This window comes from Pan paniscus, chromosome 5 (genome assembly GCF_029289425.2).
Source record: "Pan paniscus chromosome 5, NHGRI_mPanPan1-v2.0_pri, whole genome shotgun sequence".
NCBI classification, from domain to species: Eukaryota; Metazoa; Chordata; class Mammalia; order Primates; family Hominidae; genus Pan; species Pan paniscus.
The window spans coordinates 41,443,562-41,459,639 of NC_073254.2; the positions used below are offsets into that span (position 1 = coordinate 41,443,562).

General features: G+C 39.0%; 1 non-coding gene across 1 annotated transcript; it reads right to left on the bottom strand.

Annotated features, from left to right (window-relative positions):
• Positions 1-3,127: 3,127 nt before the first annotated feature.
• On the bottom strand, positions 3,128-3,200 carry TRNAM-CAU (transfer RNA methionine (anticodon CAU)). The gene has a single exon. It is a non-coding gene; the product is annotated as a tRNA-Met (tRNA).
• Between the last annotated feature and the right edge of the window lie 12,878 nt (positions 3,201-16,078).

Genomic DNA, 16,078 nt, shown 5'->3' on the forward strand with positions numbered 1-16,078 from the left:
GATCATATCAGAGTGTAAGAATATGTAAAATATAGTGTAAGAATCAAAATTGAGCTATGCAGAGAAGGAGTGGACATATGGTGGAGAAAACCGGGCCGTTTGTAGGAATTCCTGTGTGAAGAAATAAACCTGTTCAATTTAAGTGGAGAGTGTGTGTGTGTGTGTGTGTGTGTGAAACACACATGGAGGGAAGCAGTGATTGAAAAGCCTGGCCACTTGGAGATATATTGGGAGAGTTTTATGAAAAATGCCATGACTAATTGAAAATATCCCAGGCAGAATGCTTAAATAATTAAAGCAACATGTTAGAGAAAGGTGTTTAGTTTTGAATGTCAGAGCTTGAACATGAGAAAACAGGAACTGGGGAGAAAGGGAAAGAAGTCATAAAGATATCAAAGGATTGAGGTTTACCCACATTTATCATGTCAGCACCTGAGGTGGACAGCAGAAGTCTTTCTGCAGCGCTAGTGCCCACGACACTTCATGCTGCAGAACACATCCTCCATAAACACTGTAGCATGAATGATGACAGAGGTGAAAGAAAAGGAAGAAAAGATTCTGGAGACGTTGTACAGGAAGGATCTACTTTATTTGTCAAGATATTGGGTGGAGAGATTTGAGGGAGAGGAGACAAAGACACTGGGAAGTCTTGAGCCTAGTGTGGTAGACACAAAAGAGATTCTGAATTAATATCTGATGAATGAATCCGCTCATTTATTTGTATTTGTTATGTGAATGAATGTTACATGAATGACCTGGTGTGGAGAAAACAGATGGCGAGACTATGTGCTAGGGTAAAGCAAGAGCTCAAGTTTTTTTGTTTTTGTTTTTTAATTTAGAAAGAAATCTGCTTTTCATATCTGGTTTTCCTGTTTAAAGCTACGTGATTTGAGGAAAATGGTTTAACTCCTCTGAGCTTTACTGTCATCTACAAAATTTAGATAATGTTACTGAGGGAAGCTGAAAAGTCATATCAACCAACTTATATAAAGAATAATAAACATTCAGTTCCATTTCTAATGCATACTGCTGAAAAGTCCTTGTATGTGGAATATTGTTCACCTTTAAGGAATCTGCTCTCAAGAGCTGATGAGGGACTATTTAAGTGCAGTTCTGTTGTCACTGGCTGTTGTGCTCATTTAGTTGGAACCAGCAAGTCTCTGTGAACATAAAAATAAAATAAAGATTGTGGAGGAATAGAATACAAACACATAGTAAGGTGAGATTTGCACAAGAGAATATAGTAAAGATTTGTGCCTGATTCTTTTTGCATTCTCTTTGAATCATTTTTAGCCTTTATTCTAAGTCCCCAATTATGGTTATCCTTCTCCCAACGAGATTGTTTCTCTTCACCACGGATATTCTGATGAGGCTCTCTGCTTAACCATCTAGACCTCCTGAACACTCTGTTTGTCCTGATAACCTGATTTATGCTCAAATGATGCTCTTCCACAGCAGGGCTTCCTGCTTTGCCCAAAGAGCATTCAATTTCTGAAGCCATTTAGGGCTGTTTCCTCACCCAGTATCTATGTGAAACCTTAGAGGGAAGCCTATTCTTTCCAAGAAGAGAACCCTGCTGGGTTCTACCCTCAATCTGTAAATCCACTGGGGTAACTGGGATTAGCTCAGATTAGCAACTGGGGTTAGCTCAGCTACTCCAGAGCTTGCTCTCTGGGAACGGATGGTGCTGCTACTTCCCATAAAGGCTGACTAAAAAGAGGCATCTGCAGGCAGGAGAAAGCGCTATGGCAGTTGCTGGAAGATTGCTTCTGACCATTGGCTATCTCTCTGACCTGATGGGAGACGGGTGACAAAAATTGGAGACTTGAAAAACAGGCAAAAAAACAAAAACAAAAACAAAAACAAAAACAAAGGAATTTTAAAAGAACCATGCACAAATTCTTAATTAGATTCTTTTATCCAAATCCATTTTGTCTGGAAAATTATACCTTAGTATGTATCTGTATTCTATTCCTCCATAATCTATTTTATTTTATTTTATTATTTTATTTTATTTTAATGTTCACAAGAAGCTGGATGCTAGCTACCAAACGAGCAAATCAGCTACGACAACAGAACTGCACTAAAGTCTCCCATCAGATATTGATATAGTCAAGACCCTCATGAGTGCCTATGATACAAATTCAGTGTGAGAGGCCACCTTTCCACAGGGAGAAGGCAACCAAAGCAGTAGCTAATACTGAGCAGTTCCCATTGCCCAGATCCATCTCTAGGTGCTGAGATCCAGCCAGAGAATCCCACAGTCCTCATTTTTCATATGAAGAAACATGTGAGGGATTGACAACCCCAGTCCTCGTGTATCATCAGTTTTCCAAGGAAGCCAACTAGCCTTCTGGGCAAAAAGCTCTCCTAACCCCCAGTTGCCTTGATAGGTAAAAGTACTCTTATGACAGTGTTAGAAAAACATGGGCACAAGTGTTCCGGCAAGATGGCTAGAAGAAGGCAAGGCTAAAGTTGTCAAGGTGACAGAGTCCCTGATTGTCCTCCTGAAAGCTGAATGTGCCACCTCCACATTCCCAAACCCTTTACTGCCTAGCGATTCCCTCACAGTAGACATCGTCACATCACGTCTTACATAGTTTTGATTGTTTCCTGTCTGTTTCTCCCCACTCCTCCCAAGTATGATGTAGTTTCGCAATAGTAGGAATATTTGTGCTGAATACACTTTCACCCCACTCCTCCCAAGTAGGATGTAGTTTCACAGAGGTAGGAATGTTTGCGTTGTATTCACTCTTGACCCCAGTCTCTTAACAAGATATGTGTTCAAGAAATATTTGTTGGATGATTAAAAGAATAAATGACTTCACCCATCCACCCAATAATTAGTGTGAGGTGACCCTGAGAGCGGGAAGTTGGAAGAGAAATTTCCCCTGCTTCCTGTGTCAGCTAGAAAGACCAATTATATGACATAGCTTGTAGTTTCTGGTGTAATCTACTCTTCTGTTTTCACCACTCATTTTACTCAAACCACTGGAAAGTCGAAAAAACAAGAAAACTTAAATCATGTTTCCATTTTCTACAAATATTGGGTCAGTCTTCAAATCCTTATCTGCTATAGCATTTGCGTTCCGATATTTAGTGTATCCAACTTCTTTGGCAAAAGTGATGCCCTCTCTGAGGCTTGAACTCAGGACCTTCAGATTATGAGACTGACGCGCTGCCAGCTGCACTAAGAGGGCTTGCTGTTGAGCTTGGGCAACATTCATTTTGTCGAAGTGTATTTCCCACCTACTTTACGGTTTCAGCTTTCAAAAACTACAATCAATCCTACTTGAAAATTACTCTGTATCAATCAACGCTGCACTAGGAAGATTCCATACCCACGACCAGAGGAGTCTACGCCTTTCCAGTATTTCATAGGACCGTCTGGGTTCTGCGTTACCAGGATCAATTGTACCTGTCTTTTGCTGCTCGTTTTCCCTTTTCCTTCCCTCAGAAACCTTAGTCACTCTTACACTTTCCATGGTCTCCTCTGTTGAAAAGAGACAGGAGGTTCTCAGTTCATGATAGTTCACTGACCACCTGGATAAATGAATGAAGAAATAGCCATCAAACCTGTCTCTTGATCATACTACTGTCTTCCTTCATATCTCCACTTGCATCTACATGACTGAAGACATTGCCGCTACAAAAATACACAAAATACTTATAATGGCACCCTCTTTGTTTTTTACCCCTTTGTTTTTTCTTGTGTGCTATTAAGTATACTACGAGATTTCTTGCGTTTACGTAGTCCAATTGAATTTCGCTAACAAAACGATGTATCCTAATGTGCACTTTCTAGATGTAATGGAGGCTCAGATAATTATTGTTTCTAAGGTGCCAGAGATGCTAGGTGGCAAAGCCTGAACTGACAAGCACATTTATTTTAGATTCCAAAGGTGAGTCTTTTCTCTGCTCCTGCTCATTATTTCTCTGCCTGTTTTTCTCCACAGTAGTCCATTCATTCATATACCACATATCTAATTCTCAACCTCCTCCTGGGCCTAGATTTCCAAGTCAACTTTGACTCATTGTCCTCCTTCAAACACCACATTCAGTGATTTGCCAAATACTGAACATTATTCTTGCAGGTCTCTTCTGAATCCGTCAGTTCCTTTCTACTCATTCAGTACATATTTGCTGGAGAGATGCTCTGTGCCAGACACTGTAGTAGGCCCAGGAATTTCAGGAGACATTTGGCCAGCCCAGACCTCAAGAAAAAGCAGGATACATATGGACAAGGAAAGATTCACTTACAGATTTGCCGTTATCAGTCTTCCTGCTATTTAAGTAATTGTTTCAGAAATATCAGTTTCAATAATGTCACTTTTCTGCACTCTGACCATTCGTGATTTCCTACTTATAATATGATCTTGCTTTTCTTTGATTTTTTTGGCTCGGCTTTCTACATAAATTGTGATTTTGCTTTATAAAGTCTATTAGATCCATTGGTGGATGGTGTTGTCCTATTCTCTAAAATGTTTGCTGATTTGTTCTCTCCTGAATCTATCAATTACTGAGAGAGGAGTGTTAATGTCTGCAACGGTAATTGGATTTTTCTATTTTCTTTCTGGTTTATCCATTTTGTTCATAAGTTTTGAAGCTCTGTGGCCAGAAACAGACATATTTAGGACAGTTGTGTCCCTTCGGTGAATAGACGCTTTATAATTATATAACATCTGTCTTTCTATCTGAGGGCCTCATCTCGTGTTAGGCAAGTGAGTGAGATAACCTCTACACTACACTGAGGAAACCCTCAGACTTCCTAAATCTAAGATAGATATATCTAAGATATTCAAGGTATGTATATATCTTAGATTTCTAAGATATATAGGATATATTTATGTTAGATTTATATATATACACACACATACTTATATTCAAGTCTTTTTAAGTTACATCATATAGAACTCACATATTCACATCACATAAGAAAACAGCAAAAATCACAAAAGTATTACAGACAAGAACCATGGGGATTAAAAGATCAGCTTGTAGTAAAGGGATGAATATGAACCTTGAAGGATGCAGATGAGGACGAATGCACATGAGTTTGAAGGAACAGGCATAGATGTAGGAATTCCTGTGTGAGGAAACATGCCTGTTCACTTGGGATGTGTAGTGCACAAGTGCATGTGTGCCTGCTTGTGTGTGTGCCTGTTTATAAAATGAAAGGAAGTAGTGATTGAAATGCCTGTGCACATGGAGATAATGATTGGGAAAACATTGAGACTTAAGAACCCTTGAAAAAATTCCAGACAGCTTACATAACCAAATTAACATTTAAGAAAAAGGTGTTTAGTGTTGAATGTCAAAGAGCTTGGGAACAGGAAGACTGTAATTGAAGAGAAATGGAAAGAAGTTATAAATAGATTAAAGAATTGAGGTTTATTCACATTTATTCCGTCAGCTTCTGAAGTGAACAGCATGAGTCTTTCCGTAGCTCCAGTGCCCATTATACTTTGTGGTGCAGACTACGTCCTCCATAAACGTGGTAGAATGGGCAAGAGAAACACGAGTGAAAGGTAAGAAAAACATTCTGGAGAGGCTGTGCAGGAAAGATCTATGGTATTTGTCAAGATATTGGTGTAAACATTTGAGGGAGAAGTCTTGACACTGTGGCACACAAGAGATCCTGAATTAATGTCTGATGAATGGAACAATAAATCTAGACATTTCTAAGTATTTGTCAAATGAATAGAAGGATGAACAGATGAGCTGGTGTGGAGAAAAACAGATGATGAGACTATGTGCTAAATTACAGAATGAACAAGAGTTTGTGTTTTCTTATTGTGGTGAAATATACTTAACCCATTTTACATTTAAAATTCTAAGTGTTCAATTTAGTGGCATTAAGTACATTTACAATGTGAGCAACTATCACCACTACCCATTTCCAGAAGTTTCTCAGCATCCCAAACAGCAACTCTGTACCCATTAAACAATAACTCCACATTTCCCTCTCCCCAACAACCTCTATTCTTTCTGTCTACATGAATTTGCCTATTCAAGATATCTAAAGTAGAATCACAAAACATGTTTTTTAAATTGGGAAAAAATAAGCTTTCTGTATTTGGTTTTGCTCCTTACAGCTACATATTCGCAACTCAGGGGTGCACTCGGTGAGTTGACAAACCACTTGTGGGTTTGCTTTCCACACTCTCAGCAGGACTTTCCGGTGACTTGGAACTCCACTTTACAGCGCCCTGACCAGAAAGAAAGCTGGGGTTTTACTCATCCTGCTCTGCCCTGCCTTTTCCAGAGCTGTGCTGCATTTTGGCATTTTGGGTCAAGCTGCAGGAAGGAGAGAAAAGGAACAATTGGGTATATCCCACCCTCTTGGGATCTCTTCTTTCCTCTGAATAAAGAGAAAACAACTTAGAAAATGGGTACTGTCCACTGAACGTTTTAGGGGCTATTATTAGCACTGTTTCTTTATGCCCATAGGTCTTTTACCAGTGAAGCATTCAAGATGGCTGGTACTTCCTCGTTTTCTTCGACAGGTGACTAATGAAGCCGTTCTCCACGTTGTACTGTATGGACATGCGGCCCCAAGTGACAACATCGATCCCACTACCTCTCACATGCTAAGCGAGTACTCTACCACTTGAGCTCATTCGTCGCCTACCGCAAGACTTTCTGCCCTTTCCTTTATTCAGGAGTAGATGTGCGCGACTACCCACCATTTCTTGCGTCTCGGAACAAAGGAAATGTCTCGATTATTAATGGGGAACCAGGACTCGACCTAAGGCGAGTCTACTCAAAAATGGCCAAGGGCAAGGGCATGATGGCTATTCCTCTGCGAGGGAGAGGGGAAAACGTAACCAGGAGAAAGTGGACACTGGAAAAGTCTGGTGCTGTAAGATTTCACGTTCCAGATTTTCAGGGAGAGAAGCGAGCACGTCCCAGCTGGGGAGCGCCCGCCCAGAGCGGCCTGCTAATTTGGCACAGCTATCCCAGGATGACGATCTTTCTTTTAAAAGAGGCGGGATTATCACTTGTTCCTTGCAGCTCTGGACTCCCGGGAAGAAGCGGCCACTCCCGGTCAGATTCTGGGAGACCAGAGAAACCTGTTTTTTCCGTTGAGTTTCAAATAGAGGACCTTCCATGTGTTAGGCCAGCGTGGTAACGACTACACCATAGAAACCCTTTGCATCACAGGCTTTTTATATTTTGAGATGAGCATTAAATACTCGTTTTTACAATTTTTTTGGTTGACAAATACAAAATGTATATATTTATGATGTACAGCATGATGTTTTCATATATGTATACATTGTGGAATGGTTAACTCGAGCTAATTAACGTATCTATTACTTAGTGTGTGTGTGTGATGGGAACACTTAAATCTACTCTTTTAGCAATTATAAAGTACAGAATACACTTATTATTAACTGTAGTCACCATACGGCAGAGTAGATCTGACCTTATTCCTCCTGTTTAACTGAAATTTTGTGTCCTTTGACAAACATCTCTCTAATTCCATTCCTACCTCCCATCTCCTCCCCTAGCCCCTGGTAACTACCATTCTACTCTCTGCTTTGATGAGTTTGACTTTTTTAGAGTTCACATTTAAGTGAGATCGTGCAGTATTTGTCTTTCTGCGCCTGGCTTATTTCACTTAACACAATGCCCTCCAGGTTCATCGACATCGAAAATGACAGGATTTCTGTTTTTTAAAAGACTGAATAGTATTTCATTGTGCAGTTGTAATATTTTCTTTATACATTCATCTGCTGATAGACGCTTAGGTTGATTCAGCTACTTTAGTAGTAATTCTGCAATGAACATGAGAGTGCAGATATCTCTTCAATAGCCCGATTTTTGAACATATACCCGGAAGTGGGATTGCTGGATCATATGATAGTGCTCTTTTTAGTTTTTTGAGGAACTGCTGTACAAAACAGCTGCACTAATTTACATTCCTACCAACAACGTACAAGGATCCTCTTTTCTCCACATTCTTGCCAACACCTGTTATCTTTTGCCTTTTTGATAGCAGCCATTTTAACAGGTGTGGTTTTGATTTGCATGTGCCTGATGATAAATGACATTAAGCAAGTTTTCATATGCCTGTTGGCAATGTGTCTTCTTTTGAGAAATGTCTATTAAGGTCCTTTCTCCATGTTTTAATTGGGTTATTTGTTTTCTTGCTATTGAGTTGAGTTCCTGATGTATTTTTTATATCAACCACTTACAGAAGTATGGTTTGCAAATATTTTCTCCCAATCTATCGGTTGTCTCTTCACTGTTGATATTTTTTTTTTGGGGGGGGGGAGCTGTGCAGAAGTTCTTTAGTTTCATGTAATCTTATTTATCTATTTTTGTCTTTTTGCTTTTGGGGGGGGTTCATATCCAAAAAATCATTGCACAGACCAATGTTATGGAGCATTCCCCATATGTTTTCTTCTAGAAGTTTTAGAGTCTCACATCTTATGTTTGTCTTCAATCAATTTTTAGTTGATTTTTGTATATGGTATGAGATAAGGGCCTCCTATCATTTTTCTGCATGTAGATATCCAGTTGTCCCAACACCATTTATTGAAGAGACTATCCTTTCCTCATTATGTGTCTAGGCACGTCTGTCAAAAATTAATTGACTATAAATGTGTGGATTTATTTCTGCCCTCTCTATTCTGTTCCACTGGTTTATATGTCTGTTTTTCCACCAGTACTATGCTGTTTTGATTGCTATACATTTGTAGAATATTTTTAAAGTCAGGTAGTATGATGCCTCCAGTTTGGTTTTTGCTCAAGATTGCTTTGGCTATTTGGGGCCTTTTGTGCTTCCATATGAATTTTAAGGGTTTTTTTTTCCTATTTCTGTGAAAAATGTCATTGGGATTTTGATAGAGATTGCGCTGAATCTGTAGATCACTTTGGGGGGGTATGGACATTTTAATAATATTAATTCTTCCAATCTATAAACACAGGATATCTTTCCATTTGTGTCTTCCTCAATTTCTTTCATCAGTGTTTAATAGTTTTCAGTATACAGACCTTTCACCTCCTTGGTTAAGTTTATTTCTAAGTATTTTTTGTAGCTATTGTAAATGGGATCTTTACAATTTTTTATTTTGGTTAGGTTGCCATTAGTGTATAGAAATGCTAGCTTTTGTATGTTGATTTTTGTATGTTGTTTTGTATTCTGCAACTGTACTGAAATTGTTTTTTATTTCTAACAGTTTTGATTTTTGGTGAGTTTTTTAGGGTTTTCTATATATAGGATTATGTCATCTACAAACAGGGACAATTTAACTTCTTCCTTTCTAATTTGGATGTCTTTTATTTCTTTCTCTTGCCTAATTGCTCTGGCTAGGACTTCCAGTACTATGTTAAATAGAAGTGGCAAGAGTGGATATCCTTGTCTTATTCCTGATCTTAAAAGGAAAGCTTTCAATTTTTTTCCCCACTGAGTATGATGTTAGATGTGGGTTTGTCCTATAAAGGCCTCTATTGTGTTAAGGTACATTCCTTCTATACCTAATTTTTGAGAGTTTTTAATCATGAAGGAATGTTAAATTTTGTCAAATGCTTTCTCTGCATCTATTGAGATGATGAGATGGTTTTTGTCTTTCATTCCGTTAATACGGTGGATCACACATTTACAGATTTGTATAAGTTGAACCATCTTTGTATCCCTGTGATAAATCCTGCTTGATCATGGTAAATAATTGTTTAAATGTGCTGTTGAATTCAATTTGCTAGTATTTTGTTGAGTATATTTGCATACATGTTCATCAGGGATATTGGTTTGTAATTTTTTTTTTCTTTGTAGTGCTCTCCTCAGGCAATGGGTTCATGGTAATGCTGGCCTTGTAAAATGTGTTTGGGAGTATTTCCTCTACTTCAGTTTTTTGAAAGAGATCGAGAAGAACTGGTATTGCCTCTTTAAATGTTTCATCAAATTCAGCAGTGAAGTTGTCAGGTCCTAGGCTTTTCTCTGATGGTAGATTTATCACTGATTTAATCTCCTTACTTGTTTTTGCTCTGTTCAGAGTTTCTGATTCTGTCTTGCAAGTTGCATGTGTCTAGGAATTTATCCTGTTTTTAGGTTATCCAATTTGTTGGCATATAATTGTTCGTAGTAGTTTTTAAATAATCCTTTGTATTTCTGTGGTAACAGTTGTTACCTCTTCAATTCATTTCTGATTACATTTCTGATTTTGAGTCTTTGCATTTTTTTTCTTAATCAGTCTAGCTAAAGGTTTGTAAATTTTATTTACCTTTAAAAAAAATTCTTAGTTTGGTTGATCTCTTTATTTTTTCTATCTTCTGTTTACTTCTTCTGATCTTTATCATTTCCGTCTTCCTACTAACTTTGTAACTAGCTTAGTTGATTGTTTTTCCAGTCCTTGAGGTGTAATGGATGCTAGGTAGTCTATTTGTGATCTTTCGTCTTTTTTGATGAAAACTCTCTTAGAACTGCTCTTGTATCCTGTAAATTTTGGTATATTGTATTTCCATTTTCATTTGTCCCAAAGTAATTTTTCAATTTCCCTTATGATTTCTTCTTTGACCCATTGGTTGTTCAGGAGCATGTTGTTTAATTTCCACATAGTTGTGAATTTTCAAAAATTCCTCCTGTTGTTGATTTCTTGTTTCATGCCATTGTGGCCAGAAAGGATACTTGATATGATTTCAGTCTTCTCAAATTTGTTAAGACTCATGTTGTGGCCTTATATATGGCCTGTCCTGGAGAGTGTTTCATGTGCACCTGACCAGAATGTGTATTCTGGCTAGGACTTCCAGCACCATGTTAAATAGAAGTGACATTCTACTGTTGTTGGGTGGAATATCCTGTATATGTCTGTTAGGTCCATTTAGTCTAACGTATATATCAAGTCCAATATTTTCTATTGATTTTCTCTCTGGATGATCTGTTCATAGTTGAAAGTGGGGGACTGAAGTCCCCTCATATTATTCTATTGCAGTCTATCTCTTTCTTCAGATCTATGAATATTTGCTTTCTATATTTAGGTGCTCCAATGTTGGGTGCATATAAATTGATAATTGTTATATCCTGTTGATGAATCGACCTTTTTATCGTAATATAAAGACCCCTTTCTCTCTTTTCACAATTTTTGACTTTGTCTACTTTATCTGATATAAGTATATCTGCTCTCTTTTCATTTCCATTTGCACAGAATGTCTTTTCCCATCTCTTCACTTTCAATCTGTGTGTCCTTAAAGGTGAGGTGAATTTCTTGTAGGCAGCATATAGTTGGGTCTTTTTTGGGATATATTTTTAAAAATCCAGTTAGCCATTCTATATCTTTATATTGAAGAATTTAATCCATTTACATGACGGCAATTATTGGCAGTTAAGGACGTAGTATTGACATTTTGTTAAGTATTTTCTGGTTGTTTTTTAGGGTTTTTTGTTCCTTTCTTCCTCTCTTGCTGTTTTGATTGGTGATTGAATTATTTTCTGTGGTAGTATGCTGTTATTTGTTTCTCTTTATCTTTTGTGGATTTACTATAGGTTTTTGTCTCGTGGTTATCGTGAGGTTTACCTAAAACATTTTATAATTATATAATTATAACCGGCTATTTTAAACTTATAACAACTTAAATTTCAATCCCTGTTTATGTATTTCATATGTAGTCACATAACCATACCATATAAGTGAATAGCAAAAAACCAGAAATGTATTACAGAAAGGTGGCAAGGGGCAAGGCCATATTGAAGAGAAGAAATAAAAATAGATATAGCTGAGAAATGAAGATGAAGATGGCACACAGGACAGAAAGAACAGTGATGGTATAGAAATCTTTTAGTGTGTATGTGGGACATACCTATTTAATTGGTGGGGGTGTGTGTGTATGTTTGTAAAATGCGTATTGATGGAAATAGTGTTGGGAAAGCCTAGACATTTGCAGATATATTGAGGAGAGGATTAACTCCAGGCGGGTGGCTTATGTAATCGAAGTAACATTTTAGGAAGAGGATTTTAGTTGTGAATTTTAAAGAGGTTGGAATTGGAGAGAAAGCGAAATAAATTATTAAAAAAATTAAGGATCCAGGTTCATCCTCATTTATTCTGTCAGGTCCTGAGGTCAACAGCATGAGTCTTTCTTCATCATCAGCGCCTAATTCAAAATACACTCTAAATAAATGTTGTAGAATGGATGAAGGAACAGACAAATGAGAAAAGAATATTCCGGAGAGGTTGTATAGGAAGGCTCTACAGTATCTATAAAAACCCTAAGTATAAAGATTTGAGGGAGGAGAAGTCAAGGGCAATTGGGAGTTTTGAACCTGGGTGGCAGACACAAAAGAGATTCTGAATTAATGTCTGATAAATAGAAGAACTATTCCACTTATTCAGAGGTTCAAATGTAGATAGTAATGGATGTTCGGGTTTTTGGTTCTTTCTTCATTGGGCATGTACAGGTTGGGCTTGGCAATTATTTCACTAACACTCCAAGTAAAGGACTGTAAAAGGTAAAGAAAACCAAGAGAATGCAGGCTGCATTACAGAGGGTTGGAGCAGACATCCATTACCCATACTCTGGGCCCAAAATAAGGTTATTTTAGTGGTGATGGGAAGAGCTTTTTGCTAATTGAGACTGAGATTTATGTGGAGATTTAGCCTCAAAAATAAGAAAGGCTGATATCTGACACTGGAGATGACAGACAGAGAGAAAGCCAGAGTCAGGGAATGAAACATTTGGCATAAACTAAATCCTTAGAAAAAAGTCTCACAGGCAGATCAGGAATAGGGTGTATGTGGCAGCAGGCAGTTAACTGTGGTTATTTCCATCTGCCTTGGGCCTCACCTTTGCAGTACTCTGTCTACTGTTTAATGTAATAACATCCAGGGAAAATTCCTCTGGATAACCTACTAAATTACAAACAGAAGAAATGAGGACAATTTTCAAGGTCACACATGAAACCTGGTAGATTTTTTTTCTGTAAGTGCTCAGTGAGCTGGAGATTGACCTAATCATGCAATAAATGCTCAGCAGAAAATGCTGTAAAGCAATTCCTTCCTCATCAGTCCTCAGAATCTGGTGAGGGTGAGCTAGAAGGGAAGGGCAGGAAGGTCATGATCCACACTGAGCTGAGCAGTGGGACTGTCTCTGCATTTCACCTCAGGAAAAGTCTGCTTCACTTTGAGCCTATGCCTTAGAGACACCAAGGAACTGGAAATGGAGTTTCCTTGATTGCTTGGGACTTTGGTGTGCAGTCTCGAGGCTTGAGAAAAAAGAACATTTTCATATTTGGCTCTGCCGTCAGTCTGGTAAGTGGGGTACTCTATTGGCTCGTCTTCTGGCTGCCCGCAGAGGCCCAGACCCCAGCTGTCAGCCTCTGAACTCCGCCACTTTTGCTCCAGACCCAGAACAGTGGACTCATTTTCAACACTGAGGCCACAACTCAAATGTCACTGTCTCAGAGAGCCCTTCTTTGACCTCTCCAGCTGAATCCATGTCCTGTCTCTCTCTCCATCTTTTAAATAAAATTTTTAATAAATTGGAAAACATATTAAATTATTGTTTTATTTTCTATCTCTCCCCTAGAATATAAGCTTCTTGAAAAGCTGACAATCTAGATCCCCCAGTTTATACCCAGTGTCTACAGTTATGATGATACTTTTCTCATATTTTCCTGTTCAGAAATCAGTGACATGCAGAGAGAAAGCTTTCTTCTGTGTGTTTTCTTTCACAGGGTAAGTTCAAAAAGAATTCTTAAACCAAGATAAGATGGCAAGCTGTGAGCCTTTCTGGTTTTCTGGAATGAGCAAGATAATTAGCCACAGGTGAAAACAAGCAAGATTCGTCTACCCATGAAGATTTTGCAAAGTTATTTCTACTTTGTAATCATAAAGTATGCCTTTTTGAGCTCTTACTGGTTTGATGAAAAGGCAATTGGCATGACAAATTTGTAATAAATAGAAGTCATCAGCTTTTCCCAGTGGCCTGTCATGATCCTATAGTGGTTAGTATTCTGCACTGTGGCTGCAACATCTGTGGGAATCTGAATATGACAGTCTGAAGTCTGCTGCTTTTTTAATTAATCCCAGAAACTAATTCTAAGGCTTTAATGCGGAGCTAGGTTTTGTGTTATTTAGAAGATATATAAAGAAAACCTTCTTTGACTCCTTGCTAGGCACTGATTATCAAACCAGACAAGAATGAGAAAGCATGAATTTTGACAATCCATTATCCTTCAGCTTCCCTTTTCTTTCCATCTCCACTCAAGGTGGTATCCACAGTTACATTTAAAAATGAGGAGCTATCCAGATGCCTTGCTCAAAGGTATTTGCAAAGTCTCAGAAGAATAAAACAACAGGTTTTGAAGGTGAATTAACAATGATTTTGTTTTCTGAGAGTGTGCATAGGATTGAATTCCAGGAGTAAAGCTGCGAGGGAGGCCAGCTTTTTATGAAGGGCTTTGAATGTCAGGATAAAATGTTTAAGCACTGTAAGCAAAGTTTGCTGGTAAATGAATTTAGGAGAGACTGTAACTGAATTTGCATTTCAGTACCATTCCAATAGGGCACAGAGTTGAGAATTGAGTGCAAAGATCATGAGGAAGGTCAGGGTATCACCATAATGGTCTAGGCAGAGAAAGTATACATCTTTAATAGGGCAAGACAATGGAGTTAGACACCTTCATTCATTCAACAAATCTTTATGTGGGGGCATATGGCATGCCCCTAGGCTCTGGGGATGCTGAGTGCCTGTCTGAGGATTCAGCCACTGAATGGTTGCTAGATGGCATTGACCCATGGGTCACGAGTATGAGGCGCTTTAAAAATTTAATCTCATGTGGAATTACATGGGGAGATTCCAAGGAACCACTTGCGCTGGTGCGTCCGCGGCCGTCGCGAGGCGTCGGTCCTTCCCCGAGGGCGAGCGCCGGGCAGGCAGGGACTCGCCACCCGCAGCCCTGGAGCCGGGCCGTGAGCGCCTGCGCGGCGCTGGGTCGCTGTCCAGGAGATGTCTGCGCGGGAGACCCAGCTAAGCCTTGTGCGGCTACCTCCTCCTGGCTGATCCCAACCCGGTCCCCCGGCCACTCGATAGAAACACGATTCACATCGTCCCCGTTCCTGAGTGAAGGTCTCGTCTCCCGCGACCTGCTTCGCCTCGCTCGTGATGATTTCCTACACTTGACTAGGGTTCCCGGTGCATTCGGCCCTCCCTCCTTAAGCTTCTGTCCTCTATCCGTTATGAAATCGTGTAACTTGTTTGGTGTGAACTGAGACAGCTGAACTTCGGAAGAAATTAGGCAGGATTCCCTGAAAAATGTGTGTGTGTGTGTGTGTGTGTGTGTGTGTGTGTGTGATTATATATATATATAACTGCTCCTTGCGGAGCAGGGCTAATCAGGTAGCGTGCCCAGAGTAATCAAAATTTTTGTTAATTCTCAGGAGGGAGCATTAAAACGAAGAGCCAAAAGTTCTAAAACGGGGGACTTTTCACTCGAAATGGGCTGATGCAGAAGATACCATTAGTCAATTTGTACCAGATTCTTGATTTATTCCCTTGTAAATCTTTTCCAGCCTTCTTCACCTTCCTCCACCCAATCTTTCTCAGGTGTGTTATGATCCAACAAGAGTAATAATGCAAGTTTTATGAAGATCTCCTTATAAAGGAAAGGTTTCGGAAATACTGCTTTCTGTTTACTTTTTGATATGTGGATGATAAACAACACCCCATCTTTCCAGAACACAAGGAGGGGGCGACTTCAAGCTAGCAGTTGAATCAGGAATCTTCTGATGCATTATGCTTTGCATCATTGGCTCTGCTTAAGTCAACATGGTTTTTCAAAAAAATTGTTTTGTGTTAAATTTTATTTGTAAAACTTTCTACCAAATAAAGATGTGCAGATTAAATAAAATTTCTAAATGTGGTTGATAGCACTTGGCCTCCCTGCCATTTGTCTGCTCTCAGCTTTCCAGCTGAAAAAAATGAAAAGATTCATGGTCTTCTTGAAGTGTCATTAGTTCAATTTCCTGCCAGCCTCGGGTCCTTGACCTCAGTGGTGAGGAACGTGAAAGCAGCAGATGATGGAGATTTTAGGATTTTGTTGCTTGAAAAGGAAACCAGGTGTCAGGGACCGGTATGA